The sequence below is a fragment of the Vulpes vulpes genome, chromosome 2, assembly GCF_048418805.1.
Source record: "Vulpes vulpes isolate BD-2025 chromosome 2, VulVul3, whole genome shotgun sequence".
Classification (NCBI taxonomy): Eukaryota; Metazoa; Chordata; class Mammalia; order Carnivora; family Canidae; genus Vulpes; species Vulpes vulpes.
The window spans coordinates 85,913,702-85,937,338 of NC_132781.1; the positions used below are offsets into that span (position 1 = coordinate 85,913,702).

Here is a 23,637-nt window from a genome sequence, read left to right on the forward strand (position 1 = left end):
TGTTTCAAATAGTGTATAACAATAGCAGAGCCCAAGGCTGGGTGTCAATGATCTTTTTTTACGAAAACTATTTTCAGATCACATGCCTTACCGTAGAGTGATAAGGAAAGCTTTCTTTGTGGCGAGGCTGGAATTTCGTGGCCGCTTCTAGCTGCACATACTGGATCCCACTGGCCATTTATTCTCAAATGCCGTCTGACTGCCCATGTTAAGTAAAGGTCTGAGCTGCAAATCTTAAATCTTTTTTTAAAAAGATTTTATTTATTTATTCATAGACACACAGAGAGAGAGAGAGAGAGGCAGAGACACAGGCAGAGGGAGAAGCAGGCTCCATGTAGGGAGCCCGATGCGGGACTCGATCCCGGGTCTCCAGGATCACCCCCAAGAACATCGTCTATGAAGTGAAACAAACCCATAATCATTTCTGATGCCACTTTATTTATGGAGTTGTCTCAAAAAAGGCTGTATTATTACTGCACAGGGGGTAGATACATGTCCAAAGAGAAACCCAGAAAGACCCGGGTTCTAGTCATGCTTTCCTACTCCCTGGGAAACCTGGGCGAGCTGCATAATCCCTTTGAGACCCAGGTTCCTCACTTGTCAAATGTGAGAAAATATGCCTACCAGGTTTCCCCAAGAAATAAATGAGATCACAGAGGCACGGCACGTAACTCTGTACCCGACTCCAAGTAGGTAGTTAAAAGTGTGGACTCTGGAATTTAATTCTGGCTTATGACTATAACTTATTAACTACTATTGCTGCTGCTGTTGAGCTTGTCATGGCTACCATTGAATAAATTGGCTGAAATAAGGTCAAAAGCACACCATGGTGTGGAGCTAACATGAACACTGAGTGCCCAGAACATGCCAGGCACTGTTCTGAGGCCTTAAATGTATTGACTCACTGATCTATTTTAATATTTAACATTAATATTTTAATATTTTAATTTTAAATAGTTTAATATTACCCTATTTACAGCATAATACCCTATTCACAGCGTAATAGGAACCTGTGCACAGAAAGGTTTAGTACCTTCGTCAGGCACACGCAGTAAGTGGCTAAGCCAGGGTGCAAACCCTGGCACACCAACCCTTAACCTGAATGTTCTCTCTCTTGGGCCACGATGGGCCGTCTGGCCGAGTGCTTGGACATTCCCGAAACTTGGTGAAAGGAAGAACGGCTTCAGGAACAGAGAAGCCTGAGAAGGCGGATGGTTTTGCAGCCTTTCTGATGGGCACTTTGGGGCACTGACTGATAAGAGCATTCGGGGTTGGAATCAAAGAAGCAAAGGACTGACAGTGGTTGGAGTCTTCGCCAGGTTGACGTCCAGCCTGAGGCTGAAGAGCTTCACTGAGGAGGCGGTGACCCATTTCTGAGGCACTTCGGTCCATTTTTGGAGAACTCTGAACGTGACATAAAAGTCTCCCGTATATCCCGCCAACACGCTGTTCCCAGTGGTTTCTCCTCGTTGGTTCTGATTCTGATCCACAGAACTGCCCGCCCCGCGTCATGCTCAGGCTGCCCCCCCACATGCCCTTCAACACTGTGCAGCTCCCTCACGTCTTCCTCTGGCTTCTCCTCCCCACACTCAAAGCCTCCCAGTTGCTCCATCCACATGGTGCGGCCCTTGCTGTCCTCCCCACCGGGGACTCTACACTGGTGCTCAACCGTTAGGGGATGGAGCGAGGTGGACATTGGTTCAAACACCAGCTCTGTGTCCCTAATTCTGCGACTTCAGGCAGGTTTCCTCATCTGCCAAACAGGAATGAGAATACGTATATGGTAACTGACGGGGATTAAGAAACCTCCAAGACCCTGTAAGAAGCTCCCAAGAACCCAGTGCCACGCCCGGTACACAATACATGTCCCCAGATGTCAGTTGCCGATAGTTGCTGCCGTCATCGCCTGGGATGTTGTGAGACTGTGGGGTCCCAAGTAGGAACGAGACCCCCACTCTGATCCAGCGCCAGGACAGCACAGGAAGAGCTGGGCGGTCACTCTGAGTCTTAAGCGTGCGCCACGCACGTCACCACCATGTCCCGAGACGAGAGCCAGGACACCCGCGTGTCCCCTTCTCGACATGACTCACCTGTGCTTTGGAGACTTACCTACGTGCCCGTGTGCCACTCCAAGCGTACCGAGGGGAGCGGATACATGGATTTTGGCAGACGTAGCGGAACTCTTTTTAGCGAAAGATATTAAAACCACATGATAGATTTTACTATGAGATGGGAGATTCTGAAAACCACAGGACTGTTAGGATCAGCGAGGAATGCCAAGCTGGAAAAAAAGGGACAGAAGCAGCTAAATCCCTAACCCCCCGGAAGTTAAGTTACTTCTGACCTTCTTTTTTTTTTTTTTTCTGACCTTCTTTGCAAAGACGCCAACCTCTGATGGAGAGCAACAAAACCCAAATGCAAAAACCAAGGAAATCTTGGCTCCAATGGCTGATCCTCGCTTGGAACGGGACGGTGACAACTCGGAAGAGAAAAATCATTGCAAACTCGCTCAAGCTCTTAGGCGCTGTCAACACACCGCTGTCAAGCTGTTCCCACCATCTACCCGAAGCCTAATTTGGGGATTCTTTATTCAGACATTATTCTCTTCTCTTATTTGCTTTAACAGGACCTATTATTTATCCTTCAAGTAATCCAGATTTCCTAAAGACTAAACAGGGCCCATGATACAAAGCGATCAGTCATGTTAACATGATTGAAGCCGCTGTGAAGTTGCAGGAATAGAACAAATCTTCTTTGAGGACAAAGCTGGCATCATTTCTCTCTTTGAGTTTCACGCCCCTCCACCCCAGAACCCGGCACAGACCCTTCGCCATATTATGTACCCAATAAATCATTTCTGGATAAATGTTCCCGAATTGCAGGAAAGCAGGCCTTTGTCTTTCGCCATAAGGACCTTGAGCAACAGAGCTGATGTAAGGCCCAGGAGTCCTCTCTACAGAAAGTTGGAAATTGGAAACAGCTTCATCTGAGTCCTCTTCCCCGTTCTGCTGGTGGAGCAAATGGGTGAGAGAAGCCTCTAGAACCAGGCATCTGAGTTCTAATCTCAGGTCTACCAACTTGAGGAGTCCGCTCAAACGTCTCTGTGCTCTCTGCTCCCTTCATACAGTGGGGATGGTAGTATTGTGGACGCCTCTCGGGCTTCTTAGGAGAAGTAATTGAAATAAGACACAAAATGCTTAAGGAGAGCTTTTGGCCTACAAATGAGCACCCAGTACAACGTCCGCCATCGCACTACTGGCTCGTCCCAGGGCCTGGGTAAGTCACCTAGCTGCGGGAAGAGGGTAGCTATGGATCCAAGGGTCCTCCCACGCCAGCACAGAGCCAGGGAGGCTGCTAAGAAGTCCAGCCCCCGTGACCTCCAGGGAAGTGGCAGGAGGCCCCTGATGGAGAAGTTTCTGATCGCTGGACGAGAGGGAGGGAGTCGTAAAAACATCAGTTCGTGGGCAGCCCGTGTGGCTCAGCAGTTTGGTGCCGCCTTCAGCCCAGGGCGTGATCCTGGGGACCCGGGATCGAGTCCCACGTCGGGCTCCCTGCATGGAGCCTGTTTCTCCCTCTGCCTGGGTCTCTGCCTCTCTCTCTCTGGGTCTCTCATGAATAAATAAAATCTTTAAAAAAAAGAATCAGGAAGAAAAGAAATTTGCCCTCTTTTTTGTATCTGTCGCTATGAGTGACCTAACTCTGCCCTTCCCTACAGGGAAAATGCAAGAATCCATCTGCAAGGGTCCAAGTGCCTTGGATTTGAAACGCACTCTCCTCCTTTGACAAGCTCTTCGGGGGACACCACGTTGCCGCAGTGTCGTGGGCAGCACGTCTGCCTCCCCAGCTCTTGGCGGGGCTCTGCTTATCCACGCCCCGGATCTTTCCTGGAACGGAATAACATCTGCAGCAGGATGGACAGCAGGGGACGGAGTGCTCGCCCTTGAGTCTATCACCACTGAGGTCACAGGCACCGAGGGTTGCGGTGTTGACTGGCACAAGTGAGATTCGAACTCAGGGCTACAGTCTGTAGCTCGTGCTGTAACCCTCCAACGACTCGAGGTAAGAAGCTCCCCAGCGAAGCACGCAGTTTGGAGCGGACAGGCCGTCCTGTCCGGCCTGCCACTTGGAGAGGAAAAGGCCCACCTTTACCGGAAATGCTGCTGTTCAGTTTGACACAGTGGAGCGTGCTGCAACCCGGGGGCCGTGTGTTCACCATGCACTGCAGTGGGGTCTTACTCCCAGGCCTCCCGAGGATCCTCCCATCCGAGGCCTAGCAGTTCTGGCGACAGGGAAAGCTAGAGGCCCACGTCCTGTGGTGGCCCCAGGGGCACACTCTTCTCTCCCTGGTGCAGACGGTCAAATACCCTTCTGATACCAAGGAAAAGCTGTCTGGACCCTTAGCGCCAGAAAAAGCCTAGACTTTACCGTTTAAACGTCCCTGCACCAATAACAACGGCCGCGGCAGAAAGGGTAGGAAGCTCCCCAGTGTATGGGGGTGAGGACAATCTTTGGGTTAGCTGCAGATTTTGCTATCTGACTGCACAATTTATTTAAAGTCTAAATTAATTTCTTTTTTTTTTTTTTAGATTTTATTTACTGATTCATTCATGAGACACACACAGAGAGAGGCAGAGACCCAGGCAGAGGGAGATGCAGGCTCCATGCAGGGAGCCCAACGCAGGACTCAATCCCAGGCCTGAGCCAGAGGCAGATGCTCACCCGCTGACCCACGAAGCGGTCCCTAAATTAATCTCTTTTGGGACAGGATGACTGGTCCCACGCTAATTTTCACGACGGGTCAAAAAACACTCCCTTTTCATTTAAACATCTCACCAAGACTGTTCTCCTACTGCCAGGCTTGTTGACATGTCCCCTTTTTCCCTTTCACTTTTGGATAGAAACTTGGCTAATTGACATTCTCTGCAACTTCTTGGAAGGCTACTGGGGACTAAGGAGAGCTACAAATAACACCTCGGAAAGCCGGAGTCGCCCTGACCACGCCGAAGGGAGAGAACCTCCCCATCCACCCGCGCCGCTCAACCTGTTTGTGGGATAAAAAAATCCGTACATGTTGGAAGGAGGCAAAGAGCTTGTGGAAAGTTCTGGCTAAGAGGTGAGGAAGCGGCTTGTTACCCACCAGGCTCAGTGGAGACGCGGCCGAGGTCTGTGGGGCCGCCCGGCCCCGGCCCGCAGCACCCGCGTGAGGTTCTGCACACCTCCCAAGGCCGCGCACAGGCTCCCCCAGAAGCCCGAGCCCACAGGCGACCGTGATGCTGCCCATATAAGGGCGAGACGCACAGAAGATGTTTTCTCACCCCAATTCCCTCCAGACCGAAGGATTTTTAGAGGTCTTCGGGGAGATTTCTGAGGATCATTAAATACTGTTTCCAGGCAAATGTTTACTGGCGTGCGTGTCCTTGCGACATTCCTATTTCTCCACCGTATAATTAGGAGGTACAAAGAATACATGCTTGGGTCCTTTTCTCATCTTGCTTTGCCTTTGGTTCTCTTGTTTATCAGATCCCTGGTCGTTCAGTTATTCAGCGCCAGTAGAATTTTTGAAAACTATCCATTTCTTTTTTTTTTCCCCCTCCACGGTGTTTGGACCGTATTTTAATGCCCACGAATATGAATTTTAGATTAGGAGAGATTTAGAGCATTTTATGGACTGGTTTGTCATACAGGATAAAGCACACCAATTCCCCCTTGAAAACCGTCGACACGACTCGAAAGCTCCATATTTATTTACAGCCTCCTTCTCCAAACCCCACATGCCAAGTGCGGAGACCATACATTCTAATTCGTTTATCTGCATGCCGCTCACGCGCCGCCCCACTCAAAGAACTTTAAGACGTTCATCGCCATTCACGAACAGGCCCTGACTCACCAAGATTTATAAAGCAATCAGTGGCAAAGTTAATTGGAATCTAGATTTCCTAACAGCTACAGAAAAATCCATGCGGTGCTAGGGGCAAAAAAAATAAAAATAAAATAAAAATAAAAATAAAATAATAAAATAATAAAATAATAAAATAAAAAATAAAAATAAAAATAAAAAATATATTTATTAATTAAATTAAATAATTTAATTTATTTAAATTAAAATATATTAATTTAATTTAATTTAAATAATTTATATATTTATAAATATAAATAAACATATTTATATTTAAATAAAATAAAATAAATAAATATTTAATATTTATTTAATAAAATAAAATATATTTTATTAAAATACATACTTGTATATTTTATTTATTTATATATGTTTACTTAAATATATTATTTATATAAATATTTATATATTTATTTTATTTATTTATATGTTTATTTATATATTATTTCATATAAATATTTATATACTTATTATATTATAATGTATATAATATATTATAAAAATATATTATATAAAATAATATATATAATAATTTATATATATTATATAAATAAATATATAATTAAATATATATTATATAATATATATATAAATATATATATAAATATATATTATATAATATATTATAATATATATTATATATTATATATTAAAAATATATATATATTTAATATATAATTAAATATATAATTATATATTATATTATTATAATTTATATATATTACCCAGGGATCCCTGGGTGGCGCAGCGGTTTGGCGCCTGCCTTTGGCCCAGGGCGCGATCCTGGAGACCCGGGATCGAATCCCACATCAGGCTCCCGGTGCGTGGAGCCTGCTTCTCCCTTTGCCTGTGTCTCTGCACCTCTCTCTCTCTCTCTCTCTCTGTGACTATCATAAATAAATAAAAATTTAAAAAAAAATTAAAAAAAAAAAGAAATTCCCAGTGTCAAATGGTTAAAAAAATAATAATAATTTATATAATAAATAAATAAATAAATAAATATATATATATATATATATATATATATATATATATAGCCAAGGGGTGAAACTAAACTTAAGTATGGCATTTCTAAACCAAAGGGAGAGAGGTGGGAAGGGAGAGTTATTTGCAAAGGGTTTAAACGTGGGCGAGGGCAGCATTGTGCTTCCCCTTCACGTGTAGGTTGGCTGCAGCCCCAGGGCCTGGAGAGCCTGGCAACCTCTGCAGACTCGTTCAGCCCTTGGTCTGCTCATGGGCCCCAGGTGCCCGGGGGGGCGATGAGTCGGAAGCATCCTGTGCCCAAATCCAGGAGAGACCACAGATTGGGGAGCATCTGGGGAATGCAGCTCTGAACAGAGAAACTAGGGCCCGGGGCAAGGAGGAGGGCGGCCCTGGTCAGCTGTGCGTGAGCCTCAGAGGCCCCGACCTGTACGGCGAATAGGGGGCTGCCTCCTACTGCGGCCTGGTGATCCTGTGAAGTGAGTTAGCCAGGCTTGCGTAGCCTTGCAGGCAGTGCAAAGGGCCTGGGGCCCTCCAGTGCTGTACTGGAAGGGCCGGGAAGGAACTTAATCCCCACCATGGGACCGGAGCTTCGACAGAGGCCGGTGGGCGGAGGAAGGAGGAGACGGACGCGTGAGGGAGGGCCTGAGAGAGGACTGGACATCGGGGGGTAGGAAGGAGTCCTGGAGATGCCTTCAAGCACGGTGGCCGGAAAGACGGTGCTGCCGTCAAGGGAAGTCGGTTGTTACGGGGAATGAGGCATGTGACATAGGAACGGCTTGTGACACGAACCGTGTGTCCCACAGAATGAAACTGAGGCACTGCCAGGAACACGGGAAATGAGGGAAGAGCGTCCTGGAGAGAGGACGGGACTGCCGACGCACGCCTGGGCGTCCCTGACTCACCTGCGCGGGGCGAAGAGAGTAAGCAGGACCGTCAAGGCAGCGACAGGCCCACGGAGGGAAGCCGGAGACGTGACCTCCAGTAGGGATGCATCAACGAGAGCAATCCTACGGGAGGTAGTTAGTGACCTCCAGTGACTCGGGGGGTAGGTTGGACCCGGTGGTGGGAGATGTGAGGAGCTGCTGAGACAACGATCGACATAAACGGGCAAGTCTGTCCCTGCAGAAGCCGGCAGGCAGATGGAAGTCGGGGGAAGCAGCCCAGCTCGGGAAGGGGGAGGGAGGGGTAAGAAGGGGCTGAGCGGGTCGCTGGGCTCAGAGGGCGGAGCTGGGGGGAGAGAGATGGGCTAGAGCGGTGGAGCCCAGGTTCTGGAAGATTCTAGAAGAAAGCAGGACCAAGATGGGACTGGGGGAAGGAGGACAAGACACGGGCTGCAAAGAACATCTGAACCAGAGAGAAAGGGAGTGGACGGGGTTTCCAGAAGACTGTTCGGAGCTCGGCTCGTTTATTCTTATCGCGTTTTAATGGCAACGGTAACAAGAGTATTTTATTTAAACATCTTTTATTCGTATTTGTTTAGAAGTGATTTTATTGTTTTAAAGATTTTTTTTTTACTTGAGAGAGAGCAAGAGAGCATGTGCGCAGAGTTGGGGGCAGGGCAGAGGGAGAAGCAGACGCCCCGCTGAGCAGGGAGCCCGACGCGGGACTTGATCCCAGGACCCTGGGGTCAGGACCCGGGCCGAAGGCAGATGCTTCACCGACAGGGCCCCCGGGCGCCCCAAATCTACTGTTCTTAGAAGACCGGGTTTAAAAGCCAAAATGTGAAAGCCTCGCCGTGCAAGCCCGTCCCGCCACAGGAACCTCCGAAACTGGACCAAAGATTTACTTTTCTTTAGCTACAAAGATGGGGACTTTTTGGGTGATACAGAGCAAACAAAGCAGCCCAGAAATCCGCGCATGTTCAACAAACCTAAATTTCTGTATTAGTAAACCAAATATTTATCATAATTGTGCACGGCAAAGACACGTTTGTGGACACGTGGGCTGAAATTCAAGAATTTTGAACCAAGGAAGGAGCCGTGCTTGCCCTGAGATCGTATGGGGAGGCGTCCGCTCTGCCCGGTGGCATTAGCACGGTCACCGGGGGCGGGGACGGCCGGCCAGACCCCGCACCCCGGGGCACTGTCTCCCGGAGGAACAAAGCCCTCGCGCCCCAGGGCTGCCAGGTGGCGGCCGGGAAAGGACGGGGACGGGGGATGTGGCCTGTGCCTGCGGTGGGGCCCACGTGCTCGAAGCCGGACGGATCCAAATCCCGTCTCCACTGACGCTTCCGACGAGACTTCTGAATGTATCTGAGTCTCGGTTTCCTCAGCTGCGGATGGGGATCGACACTACAGCCTCCCTCCGGGCTACGGCTGTGAGGCAGCCAAGGCCTGGCCAGATGTGCCGAGCAGCGGAGGCCAGGATTCTTGGTCGGCGGAAACGTGGGACCCAGGGCTTGGATCCTGTCCGTGATCCTTCCTGGTGGCTGCACGGCTCACTTTTTGACTTTTTGTCAGATTCTGGACCAAAATACTATGTTCTCAAGGTGGCCGGCCCTGACATTTCAGTTCTCCACCAGGACAATCCACAGCTGTTCTTCCCAACGTGGTCACCAAACACGCTCTCCTGTTTTCTCACCTATTGTATCACAACCTCTTGTCCCATTAGAACATCAGCTCTGCAAGGGCAGGAGTCCTGCGGGTGTCGCCTACTGGTGCATGTCCAGCGCTTGGTGAGCTCTTGATATTTGCTGAATGGATGAAAGAAGAAGTGTGCCTACGCTGGTTCTGTATCTGAACGCTGGGTCGCTCAAAGGGGGGTAATGCTTCCCCACGGTGCTCACCTGTCAGCTCCAGGCTCCGCGTGGGACGGACAGCGCTGCTAACTGGGCGCCCAGGACCATCAGGACGCACTCAAGTGGCCCTCGCGTGGACATACCAAGCTCTGAGTGACATGGGGAGCTTTTCGGAGATAGGCTTATGTGTTCACCACATGCTCCCTTGCCCAAGATCCCTCACACGTTATGCCCATCCAGGAGAAGGCGTCTGAACTTTCCACGAAAACGGTAGGAGACTCCGGCTAGATCAACATCGCTGTGAGCGCGATGTCGGTCAAGCTCGTAATGTTCAACAGAAACCTGCTTTTTTGAAATTTGTGAACAGTTTCCATATCCGCAGACTTATTCATGCCTTGTTCGAGCAGATGTGTCAACATCTCACCAAATTATCAATCAAAAGGCAATGACTGGAATTTTAATCAACTACAGGAGTGCTCGAATAGAACAGAGAGGCTCCCAAAGCACAAAAAAAAAAAAAAAAAAAAAAAAAAAAAAAAAAAAAAAGATACTACAGGGTTGATAACGCCTTTTAGTCCTGACTGCTGAGTCTTCAGCATCCGGCCTACCCTGCTGCAGTTACAGCACAAATTCCCTACGAGCAAGGGCGACGTCGATACCTTGACCCTCGAAGAGCGCCCAGCACCTACCAGGCCCCGGACAAGTATGTACTGAATGGGTGAGCAAATCCAGCTCCTTTAATACATATTTCAAAGACCCTTTAGGAAACCCAGTTGACACAGTTGAAGGACTAGATAAAGATTGCAGCCAACTGGATGAATGAGCGTTGGCAGCCGTATATATGGAAGGAGATCTGAGAGGTTTTGTTTTTCTCAAGCCCGACATGAGACGAGGGCCAACTGTGCAATTCATGTGCTAAATAAGCTAATGCCATCTGACCCCAAATTAACACTTAACAGAGCAAAAGTGTCCAGAGGATAAGGATAAAAAAATGGTTCCTTTGCATTTTTAGGGGGTCCAACGACACCTGGCGGAGAGCTAACCAGGTCTGGGTGCACCGTTCTGACCTGATGGGGAGTAGTCCAGGAACTAAGTCTCAGAGGTAACAGTAGAAGGAACTGGGAGGCACGAGAACATGAGCAGGGCGGCCAACCAGAGCAAGACAGACAAGTGGACGGCCCTGGTTCAGCCCTACCAGCCCGGCTGACACCAGGTCACCCCCCTGGCACCGGAGAGGGCCTGGCCAACTCAGAAGATACCAGGCTGACCATCCCAGATCCGTGAGCAATCACAGGCTGGTCGAAGCTGCTGGACCTGCACTGCCCTGGCTTCACCTGACCTTGGCCAAAAGGCCTGGCTTGATATCGGAGAGCCTGACTCGGGTCACTTAGCTCAAGGAACCTTATCCGTTTTGTTCTTCCATCCTACGCATTCAGACAATAGCACAGGATCTAGCACAGAGTAGGTACTCTAGAGATATTTATTAAACCAAAAACGAATGGAAGACGGCAAGGCTGGCCCCTAGTCCCCCCCCCCGCCCGCCCCGCCGAATCCAAGAAGGCAAATGGTCGAAATTGGGCCTACAAGCCACATAGACCCAACCAAATATTTAGAAAATATTCAGAAAAAATATTTATAAAAGCTAATTTCCAAGTTCCCGAGGAAAGGAGCAGGAGTAATAAGTAACAGGCTGAGTGTCCAGGGGAGGTAGAAGTGGGACATAATGGATATTTGGTGGCACAAGACTCTTAAAATATTCATGGTTATCATTTTTATAGATTAGTGAGAAGCAGCCCAGGACGACAAGAAGCAAGGAACAAAGGAAAGGTACTGATTCCAGGAGAACGTGAGCCGGTAAGGAAAGGCTTCAAGAGCGAGGGGACAGTGTTTATAAATATAACGGGCCTTGGGCTCATGATTCCAGCCTTCTGGAACATTCTTCCTCTCAGATGGATCCTGATGCAGGCTTAGCAGACGTCACGCTCTAAAGGTCAGTACCTGAGGATATAGGAGATGAGCCCCGTGTACAGAGGCCCCTCAGGCTTAGGGAGGTCCCTGCCCCTCAGAGAAAATAGCTCTTCTTTGTGCAGATCTCTGCATAGCACAGGAAGGCACGGAAAGTGCTCTCCGCACTGCGACACGAGTCAGCAAATTTTTCTTTAACGGTACACATTTTAGGCTTTGTGGTCATGTGTAGCCATAGACGGCACGTAAGTGAATGAGGACAGCCATATTCAGAGACAACTCTATTTACAGACACTAAAATCAAAACTAATTTTCATGTGTCCCCAAATATTCTTCTTTAATTTCATTTATTAATTTAATTAATAATTTATTAATTTATTATTAATTATTTATTGTATTTATTATATAATTTATAATTTACTAATAATTTATTTTATTAATTTATTATTAATTTAATTATTATGTCTCTAATTTTTAGCCATTTAGAGACACAAAAGCCACGCTTAGCTTGTAGGCCATGAAAAAAGGCGGCAGGCTGGTTCTGGCCCGTGGGCCAAAGCTCCAGCCCCCTTGTCTACATGAGGACTCTAATGACATCTCACAGTTGTGTCTTCCCACTGCCCAATGCTTGCAAAAACGACTCAGCCATTAAAATGACAAATACCCACCATTTGCTTCGACGTGGATGGAACTGGAGGGTATGATGCTGAGTGAAATAAGTCAATCGGAGAAGGACAAACATTATATGTTCTCATTCATTTGGGGAATATAAATAATTGTGAAAGGGAATAGAAGGGAAGGGAGAAGAAATGGGTAGGAAATATCAGAAAGGGAGACAGAACATGAAGACTCTTAACTCTGGGAAATGAACTAGGGGTGGTGGAAGGGGAGGAGGGCGGGGGGTTGGGCTGAATGGGTGACGGGCACTGAGGGGGGCACTTGATAGGATGAGCACTGGGTGTTATTCTGTGTGTTGACAAATTGAACACCAATAAAAATAAATTTATTATTAAAATAATAATAATAATAATAATAATAATAATTCCAAGGATTAAAAAAAAAAAGGACGGCCCCCGGAAGATGCTCAGGAGTGACCATTTTGATATGATAAGAGCAACTTGTAATTTTACGACACAGCTGCACAAGGAAAAGTTAGAACTCACCCAAGTTATCTTGTCCCGCACAACACCCTCAGAAAATTTTAAGGGTCGGGCGCTTATTTATTTATTTTTTTATTGGAGTTCAATTTGCCAACATATAGCATAACACCTGGTGCTCATCCTATCAGGTGCTTATTTTTGTGGCCTTTAGTGAGCTTGACAATATAAAGTAAGGCTGTTATTAGTATCCATGATTATGAAAGTTCAGCTACACTCATGAACCCTTAGGACAGTGTTTGAGGGATGAAAGACACCATTTCCCCCCATAGGCCAGTTGTATGTTTATGTAACTGTACAACTCCCCTGACAATGATTTTTTTTTATTATTAATTAATTAATTAATTTATTTTCTGACAATGATTTTTAAAATTTGCTTCCCATGAACGGTGTCGATTTCCTATCATGGAGGTAGAAAGGTAAAAGAAACATTCTGCATTTTTTGTTTGTTTGTTGTTTTTTTCATTCTGCGTTTTTAGAATCAGAGTCCCTTATAGAAAGATTTATAAAAGGAATTTCTTTAAACTCTTTGAATTTCAAAATTCTTTGAGACCTAGATAATAAGGATAGCCTTGTCCCTCAAAATCAATTAATATGACCATGTCTCATGGAAGTGAAGACGTTTATAATTAATCATATAATTAATCACGTTTTCCTTTGTGTTGTGGCTGCCAGAAAACTCAGAGTCAAGTCTGTGCCTCAGTTATAGAAATCAAATAAAAATATTTATCCTTTGGCTATACTGATATTTTCAAATGCTCAAAGCTTTTATTTATTTATTTTTGCCTCAATATCTTTATTTTTCCTCAGGAATTTCCTCAGGAATAACCATGTAACCATGTTAGCAATACATTTATTTCAAGACAACCCAAATGAAGCATTTCTTTCAAATATCCTTTTTCAAGATTGCCTTCCATTTCTCCATATGTTTCTGTTCTTCATCTGGCTGTTAGTTTTTTGTTGCCATGACACTTAATATTTATACAAACAACAAAAAGTAAAATAACAACTCCTGCCCACTTCCTGTCAACTCTAAGTTAAAATTTCAGGCCAAGTGGTATGTGATTGATTGCAACTTGATGCACCCGGAGACGGGGAGATGGGATGGCCTGGAGTCATTTACTCCAAATCATTTAGAAAGTAGAAGACTCATTCTTTTAATGCCTTGGAGAGTAAAATGAAGTAAGGGTATCAGATTAATTTTCCTTATTGATTCAGCCAGCAGGCATTAATTAAGCATCTACTGCTTGTCAGACCTACAATAAAAATTAACTAATTGGATTCTGTATCAAGTTTTGGGTCTCATCTTCCTGTAAACAGAAAATAGATTTTTTAAATGGCAGAGTGAATAATTAAGGACGTACATAATTAGAGCTCCACTAAGGATGTTGGGGGTGAAACCTGTCGTCTCCTGCAGTTTGGTCTCACAATGAAGTCTTATTAATTCAAAGAGCATTATTTGGAATCTAAGAAAATCAGACAGGAATTAGATTCAACTGTAACATCTTACTAAATAAAAAGAATCTCTTTGCAAATAAATAATATGTTGACTACAAGGTGATTTATGCCCGGCTCTTTGAGTAAATCTGGTCTCTTACGTGCTTAAAAAAGTCTTATCACTTAAAAGCTTCTACTTGGGGCCCCTAGGTGGCTCAGTTGGTTAAGCATCTGCCTTCGGCTCAGATCATGATCCCGGGGTCCTGGGATTGAGCCCAAGTCAAGCATCCTGCTCAGCGGGGAGTCTGTTTCTCCTTTTCCATCTGACCCCCCTCACTCCCTACTGCTCCATGCTCTCGCTCTGTCTCTTTCAATAAAATAAAAAATATTTAAAAATAAATAAAAGTTTGTCTTACATGCTTAAAAAAAAATAAAATACCCAAACGAAAATGTGCCATCACTTAGCTTTTCACTAATCCCAAAGGTACCTGTGAAAGTAGTGAGAAATCCACTGAGGCCATGGAATGTTCTGGGTAAGAGCCAGGCTTGAGTTTGAACCCCCAAACACTCGTTGGGTTACCATGGCCAAACGTTTGACCTTCCCGTGCTTAGTTTCTTCATCTATAAAACGAGGGCACTATTACATCCTTCCTAGTGTTGTTGCAGGAAGGAAAAGGAGAAAAAGGGAAGTGCTTAAGGAATGATGTATAACAAAATGATTAAGGGCAAGGGTATGGCGTCAGACTCTGGATTCAAATTCCAGCGCCATCACTCATTCACTGGCTCCTTTATTCACCTTGAGCATATACCTAGCATCCCTCTGTCTTGGTTTCCTCATCTATGAAAGGAGGATACTAGTTGCATCTACCTTGTTGGGTTACTATGGGGAGTAAATAATACATGTAAAGTGGTTTAGCATACAACGAGCACTCAATTAATGTTAACTTATTAGAATAATGTCTGGCATTTATAGGTACTAAATAACTGGTAGTAAAAATTGACAGTATGGAAAAGATGCTCAACATCACTGATCATCAGGGAAATGCAAACCAAAACCATGATGAGATGTTGCCTCACACTAGTTAGAAGGGCCATTATCAAAAGAACAAAAAAAAAAAAAGGACAAAAAATCACAAGGGTTGGCATAGATGTAGAATGAAGGGAACGCTTATGCACTGTTGGTCAAAATATAAACTGAGGAAGCCACTATGGGCAACAGCATGGAGGGTCTTCAAAAATTAAGACTAGAACTACCACATGATCCAGTAGTACCAATTCCACTTCTGGGTATTTATCCAAAGAAAACAAAAATATTAACTTTGAAAAGATACATGCACACCCATGTTCACTGCATCATTATTTATAATGGACATGATATGGAAGCAGCCTAAGTGTCCGCTGACAGACGAAGGGATAAAGAAATCATGAGATCGATCCATCTATTGGAATATTATTCAGCCATTAAAAAGAATAAAATCTTGCCATTTTTGATCACATGGGTGGACTTCAAGGACGTTATGTTAAGTGAAATAAGCCAGAGAGCGAGATAAAAACCCTATGATCTCCCTTATGTGTGAAATTAAAAATAAACAACCAACGAAGCTCATAGAGAGAGAACAGATTGGTGGTTGCCAGAGGTAGGGGTGAACAAAATGGGTAAAGGGAGTCAAAAGGTACAAACTCCCAGTTATATGGGATGTAATATACAGCATGGAGACTATAGTTAATAATATCATATTGCATATTTGAAAGTTGCTAAGGGGCACCTGGGTGGTGGCTCAGTTGGTTAAGCATCCGACTCTTGATTTTTGGCTTAGGTCCTGATCTCAGGGTTGTGAGATTGAGCCTCGTATTGGGCTCCATCCCGGGTGTGGAGCCTGCTTAAGATTCTCTCTCTCCCTCTGCTCCTCCCCTCCCCCTCTCCCTCTCTAAGCAAAAAGGTTGCTAAGAAAGTGAATTGTAAAAGTTCTCATTGTAAGAAAAAAATTCTTCTTTTTTTTTTTTTTTGAACAAAATTCTGTAACTAAGCATGGTGACAGATGTTAACTGGACTTACTGCATGATCCCGTGGAGATCATTTGTAATATAAGCAAATCAGGAATCACTGTGTTATATACCTGATAGAATACTGTGTGTCAACTATGCCTCGATTGCAATAAAAATAAAAACAAGCCACAGGAAACAAAAGAGCGCAAGATAAAAATGGGAAGGGATAGGGATAGGCTTCACAGGTAGATAAATCTAAGGGATCATTCTGTCCTTTCATTTGACAGATGGGAAAAGTGAGGATAAAGCCAACAGTACGTGTACTATCCATAGCCTCACAGCCCTGGGGGCCGGGCCTGGACTGCAACCCAGGTCTTTGGGATTCCAGTTCAATGTTCTTGGACTCAAACCATACTGCATACTTAGTCTTCCTACCTCAAGGGTGATGAGATCGTAATGGAAACCAGCTTCTCATGTCTATTCTCCAAAGAGAAAAAACTGGCTGGGGATTTGGGGGGTAGAACAATGCGAGAGCAGCCATTGGCAAACAGACAAAATTGAATACTGTTCCTCAAAACGGATATATCGCAAAGGCATCAGGTTTTAATTTTTGGTAGAACTGGCCAAGAGTTTATAGATTAAAAATATAAGCATGAGAAGTAACAATGGCTTTGGAAAATCTAGACAGATCGGCTACACGTCTGGATAGGGCCAACTGATACAAACAAAACAGCCCGATTTTTTAAAATAAGAGAAAATTTGCTAAGAGCTAAAGGAGACTAATTTAGTAAGGTCTTTGGTGGCAGAGGGCAAAGAAGTTCTTTTGGATGAGTTTCTCATTAAGAGGTTATTTTCAAAACTGCGTTGACTGATGGAATGATCATTGTTAAAATACTTAGGAGGAAGAGACGCGTTGGGGCACTGAGTTCAACACTGTCATTTTACAATGAGTCATCGGAACAGGAAGAGCTGGTGCCTTGCTCTAAGTCACTCTGCCTACAGCTGACACTTTGAGCCATGAGCTGATCCATGAGGCCCTGAAACTAAAGTAAGAGTAGAGACAAACAGGAGAAGGATCATGAATCTACATCAGCGCGAGAGTCTCCACCACGACGGAGAGCGCGTACGATGCCAGACAACACACTACGTCGACCCATGTATCTTTATTCCTCACCAATCAGTGGGTTAGGCACTATTACTATGCCATCTTACAGATGAGAAAATAGAGGTTTCAGGAAGGATGGGAGTGACGACCACCTGTTTCAGCACCAATATCATCACGACCTTTTTAGAGCACGTATTACGCACCAGGTAAACGTGCTAGTTTTACCTACATTAGCTCACTGACCCCTTACAATAGTCTTAAGAGGTTGGCACTAGGGTTGTGCCTCATTTTAAAGATGAGAATGCTGAGGTTTATTAGAAGAAGATTAAATAACTGGCCTAAGGTCACCTACCCAGGAAGAAGTTAACCCAGGAGATAAATCTGGGCCTCTGCAGTTAACATCTTTAAGAATAATCGGATTGGGGGCACCTGGGTGGCTTAGTCGGTAAGTGTCCAACTCCTGGTTTCAGCTCAGGTCCTGATCTCAAGGTTGTGAGATCAGCCGTGTATCAGGCTCTATGCACCACACTGAGTCTGCTCAAGACTCTCTCTCTTTCTCTCCCCTTCGGCCCCCACCCCATATCTCTAAAATAAATAAATAAATCTTTTAAAAGTAATAACAACAAGATTGGTGGTTGTCAGAGGCAGGGGTGGGGAGTGGGCAAGATGGGTGAAGGGAATCAAAAGATCTAATCTTCCAGTTATAAGATAAATAAGTCCCAGAGATACAATGGACAGCATGGTGACTACTGCTAACGATGCTCTATTGCATATTTGGAAGTTGCTAAGGGGGCAGATCTTAAAATTTCCCATCCCGGGAAAAAAAAATACTATAAACTCTGTGTGATAACAGATGGTAGGTAACCAGGATTATTGCGGTGCTGACTCATAATATACACACGTCATGCATCATTACATTGTCCACCTGAAACTAATACAACATTACATGGCAAATATACTTAAATAAAATTTAAAAAATAAAATTAAAAAATAAAATAAATGATGATAATACTAGGAAGAAGGACGAAGAAAAAGTCCATTTGCAAAGCTCTATCTCTGTATTAAAGACCCACCTTGACAGAGAGGTACACCTACGGTGACGATCCAGAGGAATGCCATGGGGTGGGGTGGGCGGAAACACTTGGCCTTTCTGTGGCTAACAGAACATGGGGCTGAGTTGAGGAAGAACGGAGTCGACCCTGGAGAACGAGTTTTGCTCCAACTGCACCAAAGCTCACTATTGTTTAAGCGCTGTGATAGGAAGCAACCTGTTGATTGTCCGGAGTGCTGTGCCAGTGGAACGTGAAACCGGGCAAGGAAAGGCTGTGAGAAAGTGCCCGAAAGAGCCCAGAGCAAAGAAATTGAATGAAGGGTGTTAAAAGGGACCTAAGCTTGGAGAAAGGTAAGAAATAAAGACAATCAACAGCTGGGTCTCATTCCATGGACACACGATCGTAACAGAACAACACAGACAATGTCTCCTGGGATCATTTTTATTATTTTAATTTTTTTAAAATTTTTTTTCGTTTTTATTAAAAAACGTTTTTATTAAAAAACGAAAAAAAAAAAGTAGAGAAAAGCAAGGGTTTCCTTCTACTCTGCAGAGGAGGTGGGCTTCTACGCATCGACAACAATGTCACCAGACGTCTGTTTACAGATCTACTGGCAAAGTCTGGAAAGTCTTGGTGAATGAATAAGCAGGTAGGCCAAGCAGGGATGATTTATTTTTTTGTAAAGTCCGTGGTTAGTACTTCATGCTGGCAAATTTAACCAACAGAACAGCTGGGCCACCGAAACCGTGGCTCCCAGAATTAAAATGCCAAGTAAGTTATGAGATGAAATGGATAGTCCCAACCAAGCGCATCACCCCGTCTTCCAACCCCGTAAGTACATAAGCTCTGTGTTTACTTCACTTTTTGAAAAGGCAAACCTGTGACTTCTTTCATGGACATTTTCTGATCAACCAAAAGACACTATCACTCACTCATCTGTTGGTCAAATAACCATTTTATAGGACTCAGCGTCCGGGAATACACACGAGTCGATGAGCCTTTGAATCAACCCGCGGAGGGAAAACTGGAAGCCATCAGTCAAGGTCGCTGTGACTTGGCTGGCAGAGCCGTCCAATCGCTCCTGCTATGATTTTCCTAGCAAAGCTCTCTGTTTTCCGTTCCTGCCAAGGATCCGCCTACCACGTTATGCGGTGACTCCCCTCCTTATACTGACAAACAGGAAAAAAAAAAAGCCACTCAAGTTCTTTCTTACATAATGTTTTTGTGTGTATGTGTGTGTGTGGGGGGGTAGATCCAGAACTCAAAGAGCCTTGATGCTTTTTATCAATTCCACTCAACCTCAAGGGCAGGAAATAAAAATATTTTTCTCTTCCGACTCAAATACAATACCCCTTTGTGAAGTTGCTAAGAAGGTACAAATAGCAGATCTGGGAAAAATTTCAGGTGACGGATATGCATCAAAATATTTCATCTGGCTAAAAATACCTCTGAGTCGCTCCCAGCATTGCAACACACGACGTGCTACGACTTGGGATGATGAACCAAACCTGGTTCCCCACCCCTAGACTGGTGCTAACCCTGAGGCTGCACAGAGGAGTAGAGCATCCTGTGTCACGATGCCAACGTCCCCGCAGGCCTGGGCCAGCTGGGAGCAGCTGTTCTCAGGATGGAAACAAGACAGAAGAGGGAAGACAGACAAGTTCAGATTACTGCATCCTTGTTACCTGGCAGCCGGGGTTTAGACCAAAAACCCAAGGGGTGAGTCAGGCCATGTGGGGAGTCCCACAGAGAGCTAAACCCACGGCGGCAAGGCCCATGCGCTTCCAGCCAGCTGTCTCAGCACCCAGCAATGCGGCTCCTAAGGACGTGCAGCCACCCCAGTGGCATAGGCAGGTCTTGGGTCCACAGAGGAAACTGGTGGCTACGGAGGGTGTGTGTGGTCCCGGGCGGACTCCAGCCCCACGGCGGTGGAGACCCACAAGGAAACATAACAAGGGAAGAAAGACCCAGCCTTGGGGAGCAGGGCAAAGGCAACAGAATAAGTAGGAAAGCATCTGGCTCCGGTGGCACCTGCAGCTCGTGCTCCTCTGCAGGCTTGTCCCTGCCACCCCCGTCTCCTCCTCCAGCCGCTCCCCTCAACAGGAGCAGAAAACAGACGGCAGCCAAGTCTTCTTCAAGTCCTGCCAAGAAAAACACTGCAAGGTTAAGAACACAAAAGGCTCCAGATATCTTGCTACTGAGGTTCTGAGGTCCTTTTTTTTTTTTTTTTTTTAATAAATTTCAAGTATACACACACACACACACACACACACACACGGAAGAAAATCCATTTTCAGTCAAAGGGTTCAAGAATGTTGACGATCTTTCAAGGAGTCACACTATGTTCTTAAACTCTTTCTTTTCTTTTCTTTTCTTTTTTTTTCTTAAACTCAACAGCTCTATTTGTTTTCAAAAGGGTCATAGGTTTATTTAAGAGCAGTTTATCTTTCGGCTGGCCCGTTAGCAGCCAAAGCATAACACAGAGAGCATCCAGCGTAATCATGGCTTGGGGCTGAGCGGGGGGAGTGGGAGACACAAGACCCAGAGTCCACCACGCTATCTGCGCCCAGAAAGCACGTCTGCGGCCACAAGGGCTGAATTTCAGACACGAAGATAGAAATAATCGTCTAGAGAGGAAGTGTTCCCACGGCATGCCCCCTAACTTTGTCACCCATGTTGAGGAAACCACCAGGATCTGTGAAAGGATGGGGAGAGTGATCGCGGACTTCAGACACAGGAACATCTTCCTACCAAGTGATAAAAACCTATCACAAAATAAATACACACCATATGCGCTCCATAAAAGCACGACACAGAGATGCCTTTGTGTTTTCATCAGAAAGCTGGCCAAGACATGGGGCCCCCGGAGCCAGGCACTCCTCTGGGGCTCTGGGGCCTGCGGGGGCAGACGCAGACATGGGTGGGAACATGAGATGGTGACAGCATCCCTTCATCTGCTGTCCCGCTAATCCTGCCCGTAATGCAGACAGAATGATGACAAGGACGCCCCGCAGCCTCCTGGACGCTGTGCTGGCCTCGAGCCCTGTGCGCAAAGGGAAGGCGGGAAGCTCCCATCTGGGTCCGACGGACCCAAAGGTTAACCGTCATCCATCAAACCTGCTGTGCTGTTTCGTTTGAATGGATTTCATGAAAAGTCCAACTTTTTAAAATCCAAGTTGTCTTAGGGGCAAGGCACAGTCGGTCAATGCGGTACCTCAGAAACGTCCCTAATGTCATACTAAACCTATTCCGTGTGTTCTACGGTTTTTATATTTAAATATTTATTTATTTATTTATTTATTTAAAGATTTTATTTATTTATTCATGATAGACATAAAGAAAGAGAGAGAAGGAGGCAGAGACACAGGCAGAGGGAGAAGCAGGCTCCATGCAGGGAGCCCGATGCGGAACTGGATCCTGGTTACGCCCTGGGCCGAAGGCGGTGCTAAACCGCTGAGCCACCCAGGGATCCCCTATCTAAATCTTTAAACATAAGTTAAAATATTTCTATTAAAATACGTGAAAATAAATAAATAAATAAATAAATAAATAAATAAATAAATAAAATACATGAAAATATATAGCAGGTATATTCTAGTAAAAATCTAAATATCTTTAGCCTGGTTAGACATTTTGTGCTTGAAGGACGTCAGGCGTCTTAGGAACAAATGCTCCTTCACTGGGGAAGGAAGGGCTGGATCCAGCAGAATTAACACTTGCGTCCCTTGGACCCAGTTCCACAGGCTCCTTTCTCCCTCGCATGCGACAGCTTTTAGCTTTCATCAGCTCAACATGTCATGCACCAAAAAATATATCAATGGCGCCAAAGATAAGACCGCTAATTATTTCTTGAATCTCAGCTGATCCCTGGAGCGTCATATTTGGTGGTCGGCTTTGCCGACCTCAAAACGGATTAATTCTTCAGCAGTCGTGTGAGACTCCATTAAGATTTTATGATTTTTTTTTTTTTTTTTGTCCTTCTGTCCCCTGTATTGGAGTTCATGCATATAAGCAAAACAGATGGATTTCTGGAGACAACGGAAACATCCATGTGGCAAGGAACTTTACGAGTATTTGTTTTACAGGAAAGGAACAAGAGAGAAATGGGGAAAATAGGTCAGCTTCTGGAAATAGATATATATATATAGAGAGAGAGAGAGACAAGAGAGATCTGTGTATATCTGAGAATTTCCTAGGCTTCTCCATGTTTCTAAAAGCAAAATGCAGCAACAGTAGATCTGGATAAAATCAATACGTTGGCCACTGCCGAGGCTGGTTAGTTATTCTGGGAGTGAGAATTCAAGCAGAAAGGAGGAAGACGCAATGTGAGCATCTGAGAAAAGGCTGCAGCGGACTCAGGGCCGGGTGGGGATCCTAGGACCTGCAGAGGGGGAAAGGGAAACTGAGGCAGCGGAGCCCCCGCCCCCCTGGGGTGGAGCATTCTCTGTGGGCCGTCCCCAGCCCGGGATGTCCCACGTCGTCGGTGCTGGGGTCGGCTCAGGGGGGACGGGGGACCTCCGGGACACTGCAGCCATGTCCTCTGCTAAGAAGCCTCGCTCGCCAGCACTGCCCGCAGAGCCCCCGTGGACACCGCCGCCCCCACGGAACCAAGCCCAGAGGCCCAAGCAGAGCCCTGCGGAGCGTGTCCCCTGCTCGATGCGGCCGCTGTGGGAGAAACGGAGCGCGGGGAGCAAGGCGGGCGCAGGGGGAGAGCCCGGCGAAGCTCCTGGGCCATCCCACCCGTGCACACCAGGGGCCCCTGGGGACAAAGCGGTCGCGCAGCATCGGATCTGGCCAAGGCAGCGAGTGGTTATGGGGCCGGGACACACCGCCGCGGTTATGGGGCCCGGGACAGACGCCACTGGGGTTCCCCAAAGCCGCAAGGCAAAGGGCGCTTCTCCAAGTTAGAGCAAGAGACCGACCTGCGGCCTGGCGAGGCCTACGGAGACAAGCTGCTCACGTGTTCCAGGAGACGTGAGGGCCCAGGGGCCGCAAGGGCAGGAGGACCCCCGCCACCCCCACCTTCAGGGTCACGCAGGGGGGAACCCGGGCCTCGCTGGGAGGGTGTCTCTACCATGTGCTCTCAGTCCCTCACTCCCCGCCCGTGTTCCTCACTGCGGCACAGACGACCATCCTCGCTCCCGACGCCACAGGCCATCGGGTCCCCCTGCCCACCAACGCCTCACCCATGGTGACGGGGCCATGGAGCGCAGCCGCTGAGCCCCCTGAGCCCTTGAGGCCTCCACGCCCCGCAGCTTGGCCCGGCCCCACAACCGGGCTTGTTTCAACGCGGGGCAGCCAACGCTGAGGTCAGTACC

The 23,637-nt window shown here is 46.2% G+C and overlaps 1 protein-coding gene across 45 annotated transcripts in view; it reads right to left on the reverse strand.

Annotated features, from left to right (window-relative positions):
* The window catches only part of LIMCH1 (LIM and calponin homology domains 1), a 300,514-nt gene that overhangs the window by 118,952 nt on the left and 157,925 nt on the right, over window positions 1-23,637 (reverse strand). For 3 of the 45 annotated variants that reach the window (XM_072749141.1, XM_072749140.1, XM_072749129.1), the window contains one exon: window positions 20,351-20,460. The exons of the other annotated variants lie outside the window; for them this stretch is intronic. The gene's annotated coding sequence lies outside the window, so the exon portion shown is untranslated. The remainder of the gene's footprint in view (window positions 1-20,350; window positions 20,461-23,637) is intronic. 45 annotated transcript variants of the gene reach the window in all.